This window comes from Brassica oleracea, chromosome C6, assembly GCF_000695525.1.
Source record: "Brassica oleracea var. oleracea cultivar TO1000 chromosome C6, BOL, whole genome shotgun sequence".
In the NCBI taxonomy this organism is placed as follows: domain Eukaryota; kingdom Viridiplantae; phylum Streptophyta; class Magnoliopsida; order Brassicales; family Brassicaceae; genus Brassica; species Brassica oleracea.
Window position 1 is genome coordinate 14,844,319 of NC_027753.1, and position 16,086 is coordinate 14,860,404.

A 16,086-nucleotide genomic window follows, 5' to 3' on the forward strand; every position below is an offset into this window, starting at 1 on the left:
GAGTTAGGTTAATAAGCACGCGTCTATAAAAAGAGGAGAGGAGACAACAATCAAAGGATCAGCAAATTTCTACATTACTTACTTTCGGCTAGAAACTAGGGTTTCATATCTCTATTCTGGTCGACTTGTATTCTCCGGCGAACCAGCTTTCGCCAGTTCACCTCCTTGTTTTCCCCTCCTTGTAATACGAATGAGCACTCTCTTGATCTAATAAAACACGTCTTTGTCTTAACCCACCGACGAGAACTCGTCCCTATCTCTTTACTAGCTTATCGACAGTCTCGGTTCAAACAGTTGGCGCCCACCGTGGGGCAGACAAAGTAGCGCAAGTAAGAAGATCATGGCTCGATCTGACTCGCCGTCCGACGTCGAGTCACCTACAACCGAAGGCGCCCTGACAGCGGCAACCTTCGCAGATACCATACTCGAGAGGATGGCGCAGCAAGACGTCATTTAGAATGCGACAAACGAGCAACTAGCCGCTATCGCCGCAATCTTAGCTCCCTTGGCCGGGAACCCAGCAGATCCAGCCACGACGGTTCGGAAACAGCTGTTCGACACCTATCGAACAGCCGGCGTCGAGACCACGACCAATACAAACGCCGTCCAGGCCCAAACACCCAGCGGGGTAGATCTTGTAACAGTCCAGGAACTCGCCGAGCTTAAGCAGTCGTTCCTGGACATGAAAGATAGGATGCTCGAAGGACCCACCTCGGCGCCGTTAATCGAACGTGCCCTAAAAACCTCGTTCTCTCGGCGAATCACCGACGTACGGTATCGACCAGCAGAGAAAATCCGCCTTCTGACCTTCACCGGAAAGGCAGACCCGACTGACCATATCACCGCTTTCAATATCGCGATGGGTCGAACTAACTTTTCCGATGAGGAAAGAGACGCTGGCTATTGCCGGCTCTTCGTCGAGAGTCTTCAAGGACCAGCCCTCGGGTGGCTCACTGGATTGGAACGAGATTCCATCAACGATTTTTACGACCTGTCGGCCGCTTTCCTCAAGCAGTACATCATGTTCACGAGACAAGGAGCGACCCTATCCGACTTGTGGAATCTATCTCAGGAAGCAAACCAGAGCCTCCACGACTACATGGAAAAGCTCAAAGCTGTCGCTTCAAAGGTGCATGTCCCCGACAGCATCGCCGTTGATGCGCTGATGAACACCCTCTACTTCAAGTCCCTGTTTCGCGAGGATCTCTACAGAAACCCCACCAAGTCGCTTCAAGATGCTATCGCGAGGTCGAACAACTTCATCCGAATGGAAGAAGACACAGCAGCGATACTCAATAAAATGAATGCGGCCGCAAAACCGACGACTGCTCCAAAAGCTCCTGAGGCACGCCAAGAACCCCGACAGCCCAAGTCCCTATTTTGCGAGGATCTCTACAGAAACCCCACCAAGTCGCTTCAGGATGCTATCGCCAGATCGAACAACTTCATCCGAATGGCAGAAGACACAACAGCGATACTCAAGAAAATGAATGCGACCGCTAAACCGACAGCTCCAAAAGCTCCTGAGGCACGCTAAGAGCCTCGACAACACGCCACAGGCAACAAATCCAACCAGCAGAAAAACTTCGTCTATGTCGTCGAAGATAAAAATCCCCCGGGATCGACTGTCGTCGTGCGCGAGAAGGATTGGAACGTCTGGGAGAACGACGAGAAGTCGCAAACCCCATCGGCACCTTCGACTTTGAATCCTGGCACGACCGAACCAAACATATGGTGCAGCTACCATAAGTCCAAAGTGCACGATACGAGAAATTGCAGGCATCTAGTTGATGCCCTCTTCTCATCCTACGAAAACGGAACAGCAAACGTCGAGCTTCCCAAGCCTAGGCCAAAAAACACCAAGAGCTGGAACAAGAACAAAGAAAAGAGAGCTCAGAAGAATCAAGACAAGGCCAAAGCCCGACCCAAATGCGCAGAAGATGACAAGCTAGAAGAGCAAGACGAAGACGAGGGGGAAGCACAAGTCGAAGAAGAGCAACCTCGTAATCTTCGACGTGTCCAAGTCATCCTCGCACGACCGAGTTCCTACTCAGACCAATTAACCTAATGTGCCAACAATTAACCTAATGTGCCAACAATACCACAATCGAATGGTATGTCATTGTAGCATTTTAGGATCGAATCCACAGAGAACTAGAGACTTATAACACCAAGAATACACAAACCTTCCTAATCTAAGCAAACAAGAAGATAGATGATTTGTAACAAACTAATATCCTAGAAATATAAACAAGTGAATCCATGGGCTAAGGGAATTGATTTCAAGTAACTAAGATCCAATCTAGGTGACAAGCTTTCAATCAAAGTAATCTCTTAAGTCTAAACACAATTTTAGACAAGTCCTATGTCTAGGTAAATGTCCATTTGCTTAGAAATCATTAAACATCAAATGTCTTTGGCTTAATTCAATCAAGCAATCTTTAAGTTCAAGTTTAATAACTATCTAGCAATTTTAACATCAAGTGTCCTTGGCTAATCTCACTAGAGCTTAGTTGAGTTGATTCAAACACTTCATCTAATCATGTCTGATGAGAAGTGTTTAGAAATCAGGTTTAGAGTGATCAAGACTAAACAAGCATTAAAAATACTCAACAAGCAAGTTCATACAAGGATCTAATACAATAACACCATAGATCTTCACTAAGTTACTCTAATCTCCCTAACCCATGAATTCTTAAGGAAACTACTCACTAATCTCCATGAAAACACTTAATCTCATAATAGATTGAAGCATATTCAAGTAGATACAACAGAGAATAAAGATAAACAAGGATTAAACAAGCAAAACCAAATTAAAACTCAAGAATAGATGATGAACAATGAAGAACAGCTCAAGAACAAATGTTTTCTCTCAAACTCTCAAAATACAAAATATGAAACTATAAAACTTTCACTCTCTACTCTTTGTTGTATTGTACTCTGTGTATTGTGTGTCTTCCTCCTTCCCCTTGCAGTCTCTTTTATAGCCTAAGTAAAGGAGGATGACAACACATCCATCATGTGAAAGCATAAAGCATAAAACACACTCATAAAAGTTAATCTCCACTTTCTTCCATTATAGAACACCTTTTGCCCCTTCATATGGCCAAAACAGTCTTGCCTCTTCAGAAAAGGTAGAGAAAGTTAGGCCAAAAGAGCCACCAGACCGAGTTCCTACTCAGACGAGGAGGAGGACAACAAAGTCCATGACTCACACGAACACTCTAGCAAGCGACCAAGTGAGAACAGCAGACCGGCGGGGTCGTATGATTTGATAAGCAAGCTCAGGCGAAAGTCGCAGACAATCGACTGCGTGCACAACTCTAAAGACGACCTTTGCTCAATCATCGAAGATTCCAAAGCTAAAAGAGTCGAAAACTCCAGTATTCGACCCTACCTCAAGCCCCGAGTCGTCGATCTCCACGATAAGCTCAACTCGAAATCCGAAGACCTCAGGATCAAGCTCAATCGACCCAAACGTTCCGACTTACGACAAAAGCTGGAAGAAACAAAAGCCAAGACCGGCGACAAACACGAGCCTATCGTCGAAGACTTGTCCAGCGATTCGAGGGTCCAATTGCAGAGCAAACGAGTCGAGCGCGCTCCCTTCTTGAACGTGATTATGGGAGGCTCGCCTCCTTGTGGAGACTCGGTCCGGTCGGTCAAAGATCATCGAGGACATGCAGTAACCTCGAAGAAATGTCCATCGAAACCTAAGAATGATCCCCAGATCACTTTCTCACCTGGCGATGCCATCGGTGTCCACCTACCTCATAACGACCCTCTACTGGTCGAAGTAGGAATCGCTAAGTGCGACATCGCCAAAATCCTGATCGATACTGGCAGTTCAGTCGACCTCATCTTTCGAGATACACTCGATAAGATGGGAGTCGACTTGCGCGATATGAAGCCGTCGTCTCGCTCCCTCACGGGATTCAACGGAGCTTCCGAGACAATGATCGGAACAATCAAGCTCCCAGTCTACGCATGCGGGGTAACTCGCACAGTCAAATTCTCCATCATCCAAACAGAGGCTCCATATAACGCGATCCTCGGAACCCCTTGGTTGCATTCAATGAAGACGATATCATCAACCCATCATCAATGCGTGAAGTTCCCGGGACCAAATGGGCAGGTGCAGACACTACGAGGAGACCAGCAGGCCGCACGCGACCTACTGATTGCAACGGTGAAGATGCAATAATCGACTCCTCGCATTAATGCAATATCAAAACAGATTCAGCCCCAAAAGGACAAGATTCTAGAAGTCGCAATTGATGACTCCGACCAAAGCAAAGTAGTTCGAGTCGGCGCATTCCTCTCCGAAGAAATGCAACGCGCGATCATATACTTCTTGAAGCAGAATGCGTCGACCTTCGCTTGGACAACCTCAGACATGAAGGGAATAGATCCCGCCATAACGTCCCACGAGTGGAACGGTGATCCAACCATCAAGCCCATTCACTAGAAAAGACGCAAGCTTGGCCCCGACCGAAGCAAGGCCGTCAATGAAGAAGTAGAACGACTGCTCGCAGCCGGTTCGATCGCGGAAGTGTGATACCCGGAATGGTTAGCCAACCCAGTTGTCGTCAAGAAGAAAAATGGAAAATGGCGCTTCTGCGTCGATTTTACCGATCTAAACAAGGCATGCCCCAAAGACAGTTACCCGCTTCCGCATATCGATCGACTGGTCGAGTCGACTGCTGGAAACGAGCTCCTGAATTTCATGGATGCCTTCTCAGGATACAATCAGATCATGATGCATCCGGACGATCGAGAGAAGACAACATTCATCACCGATAGGGGACCTACTGCTACAAAGTAATGCCATTCGGCCTAAAGAACGCCGGCGCGACTTACCAACGACTCGTCAATCGAATATTCGCCGATAAATTGGAGAACACGATGGAGGTCTACATCGATGACATGCTGGTTAAGTCGCTCCGCGCGATCGACCACCTGAGTCATCTGAAGGAGTACTTCAAGACGCTGAACGAGTACAGAATGAAACTCAACCCGGAAAAATGTACCTTCGGCGTTACTTCAGACGAATTTTTGGGTTACGTCGTCACCCAAAGAGGAATCGAAGCAAATCCTAAACAGATCACTGCGATACTCGACCTTCCCAGCCCAAAGAACGGCTGAGAAGTCCAGCGACTTAATGGGAGAATCGCAGAGTTAAACCTCTTCATCTCAAGATCTACGGACAAATGCCTCCCCTTTTACAAGCTATTGCGCGGGAACAAGCGTTTCGTCTGGGACAAAAAATGCGAAGAAGCATTCGGACAGCTCAAGCAATATCTAACGACTCCTCACGTACTTTCCAAACCAGAAGCCGGTGATACACTCTCTCTCTATATCGCAATGTCCTCTACCGCGGTCAGCAGCGTCCTCATCCGAGAAGATCGAGGCGAGCAGAAACCCATCTTTTACACAAGCAAGCGAATGACTGACCCAGAGACTCGATACCCCACCCTTGAGAAAATGGCTCTTGCCGTTATCACGTCAGCAAGAAAACTACGTCCTTACTTCCAATGGCACACTATCGAAGTACTGACGAATCAGCCCTTCCGCACCGTAATTCAACGGTCCAATCAGTCCGGACGGCTATCGAAGTGGGCTATCGAGCTCAGTGAGCACGACATCGTGTTGAAAAATCGAACGGCAGCAAAATCTCAAGGTCTCGCCAATTTCCTAATCGAGCTCGCGCCGGAGCTAGAACAAGACATGATCCTTCCAAGTCAAAACTGGATACTCCATGTCGACGAATCGTCAACAAACAAAGGATCGGGAGCAAGAATCAAATTCGCATTGTCGATTTCCGTTTAAATTAGTAAAGTAGGAGAACCACAGTTTCCCAGAGGTCCCGGATGTCTGCTAATACCACACGCCAAGCAATCAGAACACGAGATAACAACAATAAAAATATAAGAAATCGTAAAAAGAGCAAAAGGTGTCTTATTCTGAATTCGCGTATGAGCGTTACAACAAGATAGAAGCCTCGGTAATGAGAGCTTTCGGCGAGATCCCTAGTTCTAACAACCTGAGACTGCAAAACCTAGTTGAGTCGCAGCTCTAAATAACAAAAACGGAAAGTTGCCTAATTGCTCTAAGTGCTAAGTTTGCTGTATAAAAGTTCTCCCTTGTGCCTCTCGCCTAGGACTCCTTATATACTCGCTCCTAGGTCGGTTTACGCTTTTCCTCTTCTGCCCTTAAGCCGTCATAGCTTAAAAATGGAGATATTTCATTTTTCCCGATCTTCGTAATTATCTTCGAAAACTACGTATTTATCCGCGGAAACTTGACATTTATCTTTCTTTGCGAACCAAGCATAAACCATCCTACGATTTATGGGCTTTTGGTTAAGAAATCATAAGTGGGCTTCGAGTCACGTCTTAGGTCTCTTTGGGCTGTCTTTTGACTCGAAACATTTATTACGTCTTCTTTCGATAAAAATTAACTTTCCGCGGTTCTTATCGTAAAGTTCGATTGATGACTTCAAATGGCAAGAAACATGAAATGGGCTTGCCACGGTCTTCGGGAGATAGCATTAAAGAGTAGACGAGAATGCATGGATTCGTGTCGTATCGACGTTTTAAGAAAGCACAGTTGCTACGTAGCGACCGAGTCGTATGCATGCTCGGTCGCTACGTACCGGCCGAGCTTCGGTGAGAGCTCGGTTGCTACATAGCGACCGAGCCGTGAACGTGCTTGGTCGCTGCGTAGCGATCGTGATTGGCTTGTCTGTGGTCCGATTGCCATACTTGAGCTTGTCCGTGGCTTGTTTGGATATGTGTCTGTTGCCTTGGGACAGCCGGACGTAGCGACCGAGCGGTGCCCGTGCTCGGTCGCTACGTAGCGACCGAGCAGTGTACATGCTTGGTCGCTGCGTAGCGATCGTGATTGGCTTGTCTGTGGTCCGATTGCCATACTTGAGCTTGTCCGTGGCTTGTTTGGATATGTGTCTGTTGCCTTGGGACAGCCGGTATTTGATTCAATCGAGATTTGAACAAGTTTTTACTGCGAGATTCCTTGTAGGGATTCTTTTTACGATGAGTATATTCGGTAAAAATGTTCACGCCGATTCATTGCGGAGATTTGGACATTAACTTTGTCATAACGGTTTTTGACCCCAACAACCGACGGGAGAGTTAATCAGATAGTCGTTCAGTTTCGGCTTTACCACTTCGAACAACGAAGCGGAATACGATTCATTGATCGCAGGACTACGACTCGCTAAGGCGGTCAAAGCAAAGCAGCTCAATGCATTCTGTGACTCGCAACTTGTTACCAGTCAGTTTAGTGGGGACTACGATGCCCGCAACAAACGAATGGACGCGTACCTTAAAGTCGTTCAAGCACTCAGTAAGGACTTTGAATTCTTCGAACTCACCAAAGTCCCCAGAGGTGAGAACGTGTGCGCCGACGCTCTCGTTGCCTTAGGCAGCAGGTTGCGCGATCAAGTGAAACGAACCATTCCCACCCACAAGATCGACAAACCAAGCATCGAGCTCCCACCTAGCGAAACGACCATGGTAGCACCCATAACCAAAGCTGTCGCAATGGATGAAGACCCTGCAGCAGAACAAACCGAAGCCGCCGACTGGAGGACCGACTTCATCAACTATCTTGTCGATGGGAAGCTACCTCCCGAGAAATAGATTGCGAGACGACTCAAAACACGAAGTGCTCACTACGTCGTCCCAGACAGAGAGCTCCACCGATGGACCGCGACCAAAGTGCTCTTGAAATGCATCCACGGCGAGGAAACTTACCTTGTCATGGCCTAAACGCACGAAGGCGCTGCAGGAAATCACTCGGGAGGACTAGCACTCGCCCTAAAAGTCAAAAGCCTTGGCTTTTACTGGCCAACGATGAACGCAGATTGCGAAGTCATTAAACTGGGAGTCCACCGACTCGAGACATCGACTGGCGAGCCTGTTCCCAGAGCATGGAACTCCATGCATCTCCGAAGATACTACTCTTGAGAACGTATCTAACGATCGAGTAACTGCCAGTTTTACTCGATCAAACCTCGAAATCAACAAGTGAATGACATTCATTCACTTTCACTAGCAAAAAAAAAAAAAAAAGAAAAACAAAACAAATTCCCTCCCAGAGGTACGTAGGCAGCCTTAACCGGTCCAGCTATAACCAAAAAACAAAACCAATCCCCTCAACGAGAGGAAGTACGAATTGTTTTGCGATTCTTACGCACGAGCATGACCTGTCTCTCGAACGAACGTACTAGCACTCGCACCCACTAGTGAGCATATCCTGATTAGACACGTGCTCGGGGGACTTTCGGTCGTGTCACGGCTCCAGCCGATACGATCGAGACGATAGCTTTCAACAGTCTTTTAATCCTATAAAGTCAGGTTTGGCCGACCAAGTACTCTGGGATTACTTTAAGATCGACTGAAAACCACTGTCGCTCGAAAATCAGAAGATTTTCTTTGAAGTCAAAAGTTTAAACGCTTCGATGACTGGAACTGTCGGCGCAACGCGTCAAAACTCGATAAACCGTCTAATCAGCCTTCAGGTTTACTTCGAGATACTAACCATGTTGCCAGATCAAAATCGTTAAAATCTAAAGTCAGAAACAAAATTCGACGACTCATCGAAAAGCTTTTGGTAGTTCCGAGTCCAAGAGTTTCAAGACAAAGCCACAAAATAAAACCGAAGAGTTTCAAAGCTACAACAACAAAAGCCCCATAGGGCTAAAAAAACAGAAAGCTTAAGAGGAACAACAACAACACATAAGATCAGTCTTCGGCGCGATCAAGGTCTTCTCCGATGACTTGAGCTCCAAGCGGATCGGAGACACCTCCGGTCCCATCTGCTGTCGAGTCAGTCGGGTTCTCAACTTCATCGACGTTGCCTTGTTCCTGGGCCGAGGACTCCTCGAGATCCTCCTCCGCTCCTTGTGGCTTGCTTGCGGGAGCCTATTCATTTGACTTATCCCCACCATCTTCCTCAGCTGAAGAAACGGAAGGTTCGACCAGATCCTCAGGATCTAATCCTGCCCCATCCTCCCCCCAGAGGAAGAGCCGGGTCCTCGTCGCTAACTCCAAGTGTCGGAGCCGATGACTCTTCCCTCACTGTAAGGTTGACTGGGGTGGAGGCCGAATTCGGAACGGCTGGAGCAGTCGTCGGTCCAGAAGTATCTTTGGTCCCCTCAACCTTGCTGACATTGCCTTGTTCTTGAACGGGTAACCCCTCGAGATCTCTTCCAGTCGGTTCGCTCGATCTTTCGATCGCGTGGTCACCCTGAGAACTCGTGGGAGTTTGGAGAATGGCAACGGTTCCAGCGTCAATAATGTTTGCATTCGACCCGTATGGGTCAATCGCCGCCAAAACGTTCTCATTCAAGAAAGGAGACGGAAGATGAAGTGGAGATAAGCAAAGAAGCTCTTCGGGAATCCCGCCGACAGTTAAGCGATTAGCCTCCTCCTCGAACTCTTTCTCCTGTTCAGCAAACAAGTCGATCGTCTCCTCCAGGTTGTCGATCCCACTTTCCTTAAGCTCTTCGAGGCACTTCTTCGTCCTGAAAGCTTGGTTCTGCAAGGATCTCGCCGTTTCGAAGTCGCTGCGACGCGTTTCGAGGTCTCGAATCTCGGTAAAACGCTTATTGCATTTTACGATCATGGCCGATTGAACGCGAACTCGCTCATGCGTAACCTCGTAACTCCGAGAGTCCCTCAGCCGGTTGATTTCCTTCAGGTGCCTTAAGGACGTAGCAACCTTCTCTCTCTCCCAGGCAGCTTTCTCTTCCTCCAGGGCAGCTTTCTCGCGCGCGAGTCCTCGAATCTTCTCGCCGGCAGCCTTGAACTTCCCCTTTAGGTCCCTGAACTTATCAACAAACTTCTCCTTCTGAGCCTTCTTCTCTTCGAGCAACCGACTTTTCTCCGCTGCAGCCTTGTCAATCATCGCTTTGAACTCACTCGTTTTGCGATTGAGAGCTGCGTCCTTCGCTCGCACGAGTTTGTCGGCTTGCTTCAGCTTGGAGATGGTCTCTTTAAGGGCCGTGTCATACATGGCGACGATGTAATTCATACTCCCATCACTCTGCGCAAACAAAGGAAAGGGTCAGAACTAGAAGTATAGAGAAGACGAGACGAAGAAAGCAATCCTTACAAGAACCTTAGTCTTCGCTGCATCGACATATGGATCTTTGAAGATGAGGTCCTTAACCGGCGGCATATCCTTAGCGCCACCTCGAACCTGTCGAACCAGTTCAGCACATTCTGACGGAGCATAAGCGAGTGGAGTGTAGCCGTCATACTTGAATTCCACGCGATCGGGGAATTTGACTCGACGTTCCTCTAAGGCCGAACCACTATCCCTGGTCACCAAAGGAGTCCTCGCGGCGGAAACTGGTGCGTCTTGCTCACGGGAAGGTCTTTTCCTCCTTTCCAACGGAACGTTCGGAGAATCGTTCAACTCAACATCAGCCTGAGCCGCACCCTCACGAGAAGAGCCGTCATGACCCTCCACATCCCCGATAGGTTCCGACTGCTCCTCAACAGACTTCTTCCTCTTTTTCTTCTCTTTCTTCTTCTTCTTCCTCGGAGGTTCATCAGATTCGGTCCTCGTGCGAGCCTCGATTGAAGCAGATGAACCCGGAGCAGGCCTTTTCTTCTTATTATCGTCAGTCACCGACGGTTTAGCGGTCTCTCGATCGGAAGACTGCACAAGTTTTTCCCTCGAGGATTCGATATTTACCGGGCCTACAGACGACTCCGGCGGAACTACGAGAGACGGAGGCCCGAAAGGAGTCGTCTCACCAGGAGTCGCATAAGGCGTCCTTTTCGCTCTGCTCAACTTCTTCTTGATTAGCGCGCTCAAGTCTGGAAATTCTTTCATTTCCCTAGCTGCGTTGATCACCTTCTGCTCGGCGCGAGTGAATATTGAGAACCGCCGCTTGTTGCCGGTAATCAAAAGTGGTAAATCAGATCTCCAGTCCCCTACGAAAGACCGACGAGTCAAATCCAGACAAGTGTCTCGAGCGAACAGATGCAGTCAAAGAAAAATGTATAATCGCGTTAAGGAAACCTACTCTTTGAGATCCTGTCAACGGCTCGTCGGATCCTCTCGACAGTGATACCCTTCCAACTTACTTGAGCAAGCTACGCGATGGCACGAGCGTTAGCTATGAACTCTTCGGGATAGGAGGCTGTGTCTGGGTGATCAACTGCAATCAAACGAAGACTCGGCAGAAAAGGAAAGAAAGAGGCTATCGATAAACTATCAGCAACACTCTACCAAGTCCATCATTCCATAAAAATCGAAAGGAATCGCCGGGCGGCTCTTCGAAGGCAAAACCATCAGATGTAACGTAAAAGTAGAAGCGATGCCAGTTATTCGTCCTGCTGGGATGATCAACGATCACGTTGTAATTAGGCCTCATCTGGATCGAGTACAATCCATCCCCCATCGACTTAAGGTATGTCAGCTCTTCCAAGTCCGCACGCTCATCGACACATCGATCTCCGCCGCCGCCACCATCAATGCTACCGAGATACGGAACGCACCGTTTAAAAACTAGCTTATCGCCGCGTCGCGACGCCTCGCATAGGATGCGACGAGTTGAGGAATCGGAAACCAGAGCTTAGTCTCGTTCTGAAAGTAAGACTCGTATACACACTGAAATCCCACCGGAGGAGACCATGGCCTCTGGTCTTTCGTATGGATCAGAAAAGTCACTCCGGCTCCTCCGCACGCTCTCAGCAGACTTTTCACGCTGCTAGAAGTCGAACGAGTCTCCTTAACGTTCTCCCATGTTTGACCCTCAGCGATAGGAGAATGTATCAGCTCTGGCGCCAATGCCGGGAGGTCCTCGAAAATCCCCCGGGATGATAACAACACGGAACGAAGTCAGGGGGAGAAGTTTCTCCTTCACTCGCTCCACCTTGACCGTCTCTCACGACTGACGCAGCAGTCTCTCTCTCTTCGCGAAGTTGGCGCGCTGACTCAGCAACAAGGACTCGCTGAGGCGTATTCATATTTGTTGTGTCCATCATGGCTTCGCGATGAATTTACTCGATATCAGAAGGAGAGTTCGACTCGACGACTCGTGCAGGACTCGATTCGGTCGCTTTCGCCACCGCCTTCGATTCGGTCGCTTTCGCCACGACATTTTCAAAATCTAAGACTAAGAAGCTAGAGTGAGAAGCAGAAGAGGAAGAGAGAGAAAATACCTGAGTCGGATGAAGAATGAAGAAAATGAGAGGTGAGAGGGGTATTTATGAGGGGAGGAGCGCATCGCACCCCGAGGCGTCATTATTAGACCTAGATGGGCCCATATAGGCCCATCTAGGCGCGTGAAGTTCACCACGTCTCGCGACGTTTCGACTTCTTGAGGTAAACCAAGACCGGTTAAGATCGAGACCAGTGGTCATGATTAAGACCGAAGAAAACCGCCGGTTCAGATCAAACCGGCGAGATAACAAATTGCGAGCAAGAAAGCCGCCCACTTAGTCGAGGAGTCGAGTGAGATCACGAGTCTAGAACAATTGTCTTGCAAACCCTACTTCCAAATTCGTGGACTCGGCTACGCTACTCACCAGCGAACTGGGGGGACTTACTGTTGGGCATGGGTCTGACCCTCCCAAAAGGCCCACAAGACAATTGTCCAAACACATGATCACAACAAAGAGACTCGGCTCGTTGACTCGCGAGCCGAGTGACCGGCTCGACTCTAGACTGCTCTTAGCCGACAAAGCAAGCGACCGGAAGTCGCCGGCTCGACGACTCGAATTAGCGGCCCGACACCTGGTCTGGTGCAAGTGCAGGACTCGACTCGAATAAACAACAGAATTGTCCAGCTTGTGGTCAGCTTTCGCCGGCTCGACGACTCGAATTAGCGGCCCGACACTAGGTTGCAGGAGATTCAGAGGAGGAACCTTCTCTTGATGACATGACAACAAATTTGCAAGCTTCTTCTTCTGGTCTGGTGCAAGTGCAGGACTCGATAGGAATATATCCAATGACCGAATGACTCCTTTTCGCTCGATAGCTCTGAATGCTGATGCCACACCTCTCGCAAACATATCTCTATGGGTTATTTCATGAGTGTCCACAAGATGAAGTAGTCAAGTAAAGAGTGAGTGATGTGTGGATATTGCGGTATTGACCATACCATCAAGAGCAGCAGGTTTGACATTCATTATTATATTACAAATTGTTTCGTCGAAGAAGAGCCAGTCGTAAAACAGAGCCAGCTTAACACTTCCTTGGTTTTGTCTAGACAGTTCCAAAAACCAACCTATCACAGCCCACCTTGGCATAATCTCTGACCTGATAATTTCGTTAGTCGGGTGAATAACACAGCAGATGAACCGGACTTTGTCGGTCAAAAGCACTTGTTTTCCATTACCCACGAGGAAGTTGTTCAAGAACCAAATCTGATGCCTCTTATGGCTTCCTAGTTTCACATTCCCAAGCAAAAACCTTAACTGGGTTTCCATCTCAGGACTGATTCGTAGAAAGAAATATATATCTAGTTGAAGTCTTGGACATGTAATAAATACTTGAGACCAAATTGTTCCTATCTCTCTGAACTCAGAGACATGAGCCAAGTCCTGCAACAACCGGACAAGATCTCTTCCAATCTTCAAACTCAAATCCATCTCCTCTCTAAACATCTTGACACAGAACTTCATCTCTAGCCTCTTCACATTGTCGCCTGAAACTTTACAATGATCCTCCGCTAATAAACGTAGAAAGCTATACAGAGCACTAGTCAAAAACCAAAGGAAAATCTTCAAGCAAGCAATCCCACTTGTCAAGAAACAAGCTCACCAGTTCAGAACAAAGCCAGACATTCTGATCACCACTTCCAATTCGTCGAAGCAAATCCTCAAGACCCACACTCGAAACAGAGATCATCTCCTTCGTCAACCACATCAACTGGATCTTAGCGGAATCAACGAGCTTACCGTACAGTTCAACAACGATACCAACAAGCAAACTAGTGAAAAACCCATAGCCATCAGTGACGAGAGCATGTAAATGCTTCATGTGAGTTGTCGAGGAACTGGAATCGCATAAGACGCCGTAGACGATGGCTCTTGTGGGTCTGGGATTTCTAGTGAAAACGGTGGACGTAGTTTCGGTTTGAGAGACTCATTGGCTTGGCGGAGTGAGAGTTCGAGCTGGCTCTCGACTTCGTGCAGGGCAACGCGAATCAGTTTCGACGCGGCCAAGAGGTTTTCGTTTTCCATTATCCCATTCCAGAGAGAAGAAGTAAGCCTGATTTGCGGGTTAGCTTCTTTTTTTTTTTTTCTAACTAGTCCGATGATTCATACTCCGTGGGATATGAAGCATGTTCACGTTCTTAAAATTATCCAGTAGACTTTGAAATGCTCTGATGCAAAGGTCGCCAAATCCATCAGTCTAAGTTGACCATCTCAAAACGGATCGAGCAAATGGTCTCTCATACATGAAGTTGCCCAAATTAATCTTTCCATCTCCGGGTTTAAGGCCAAGAGGCTTCTGTAGCACGAGACTTAGTCCGAATGATTTAATATTCATTTGATCCTTAAGACTCCACCCTAGACCACTAATATTGCCATTATCGATATATGAAGCATCGATTCGACAAGTTGAGATTCAAGGTATACAATGGGGTACTGTCTTAACAATTGTGGTATAGAAGTAGATCAAGTCAAAATCGAGATAATGACTAGTTTACCATCACCCACCACCGTGAAAGATGTAAGTAGTTTTCTCAGACACGTTGGGTTTTACAGGAGATTCATAAAAGATTTTAACAGAATAGCTAGACCCTTCACAGCCCTCATGTGCAAAGAAGTTAAATTCGACTTCACGCTATAATGTTTAAAAGCTTTTGAAGAAGACAGCTTTAGTAACTGTCCCCATCGTGCAAGCTCCAGAATGGAGTTTGCCTTTCGAGATAATGTGTGATGCGAGCGATTGCGCTATAGACGCAGTTCTTGCCAGAAAAAGGATAAGAAGCTACATGCTCTATTACGCTAGTAAGACTCTCGACCATGCGCAAAGAAATTATGCGATAACAGAAAAAGAATTACTAGCCGTAGTTTTTAAGTTTTGCTCCTACCTAGTCGGTTCGAAAGTAGTTGTCCACACAGACTATGTTGCATTGAAATACTTAATGCAAAAGAAAGACGCAAAACCGTGACTTCTGAGATGTGGGTTTTAGAAAAACCCATTATTTAAAAATCCAATAAAATCTAAATAGTTAAAACCCGAAACCCGGCTACTAGTTGAACCAATGATTGACCCAATAGGTAACTTTTACCTTTTTGTAGATTTTTAATTACGTTATTAGAATCTAATTTGTATTCTAAATAGGAAGTTAGGTTTTTAGTTTTCTTTAATATCGTCTTCCTTTGTTGTCAACTTTGTATGTTCTTTGACTCTTTTTATGTTTTTGATTTTTTGTTTATTGTAAATCTTACTTAAGACACGCTCTTTATAGTTTTGATTTTTATTTTCCTTTTTTAGATTTTGATGAAATTTCAGTATGCTACTTATAGAAAATGAAGTGATTGATGTTAGAGATAACAAAAATTAGTTGATGAGATTTGATATTAGTGTGTATTTTTGTTATCGATAATCTATTACTATTTGATTTTTATTTTTATTTTATTTTGGATTTAAATTTAAATTTTATTATTCACATTAGACATTTTAATACTTATGAATTTTAAGTCTTGATTTTTTTATTATATGTCATAACTCCTAATTTGTTACCAAAAAAATGTTAAATAGTCTAAATATTTTTTTGATATTTTGTTTGTATTTTTAGCATTTTGATTTTCTATATATATTTTTTAAAATAAAATATTTTTTATATTTTTCAATAGCTAATATATTATTATATAACAAAATTAGTTTATTTATTAACGTATGGTTCGTCCGGTTGACCCAATAACCCGGGAAGTTATCCGGGTTGGGTTTAAAAACCTTAATTTCCCCATTCAAGTTTTCCATTTGCAGACACACCTCCCAAGCTACATTATCTTCAAATATTTATGGTATGAGCTGAAAGTACCCTTGTTCTAAAGTCCAAATCGGAAGTCACGTCTTTGTTGCAAGCAA

General features: G+C 46.3%; 1 pseudogene; it reads right to left on the reverse strand.

The window, feature by feature from the left end:
* Positions 1 to 9,009: 9,009 nt before the first annotated feature.
* LOC106297565 lies at positions 9,010 to 14,225 on the reverse strand (annotated as a pseudogene).
* Between the last annotated feature and the right edge of the window lie 1,861 nt (positions 14,226 to 16,086).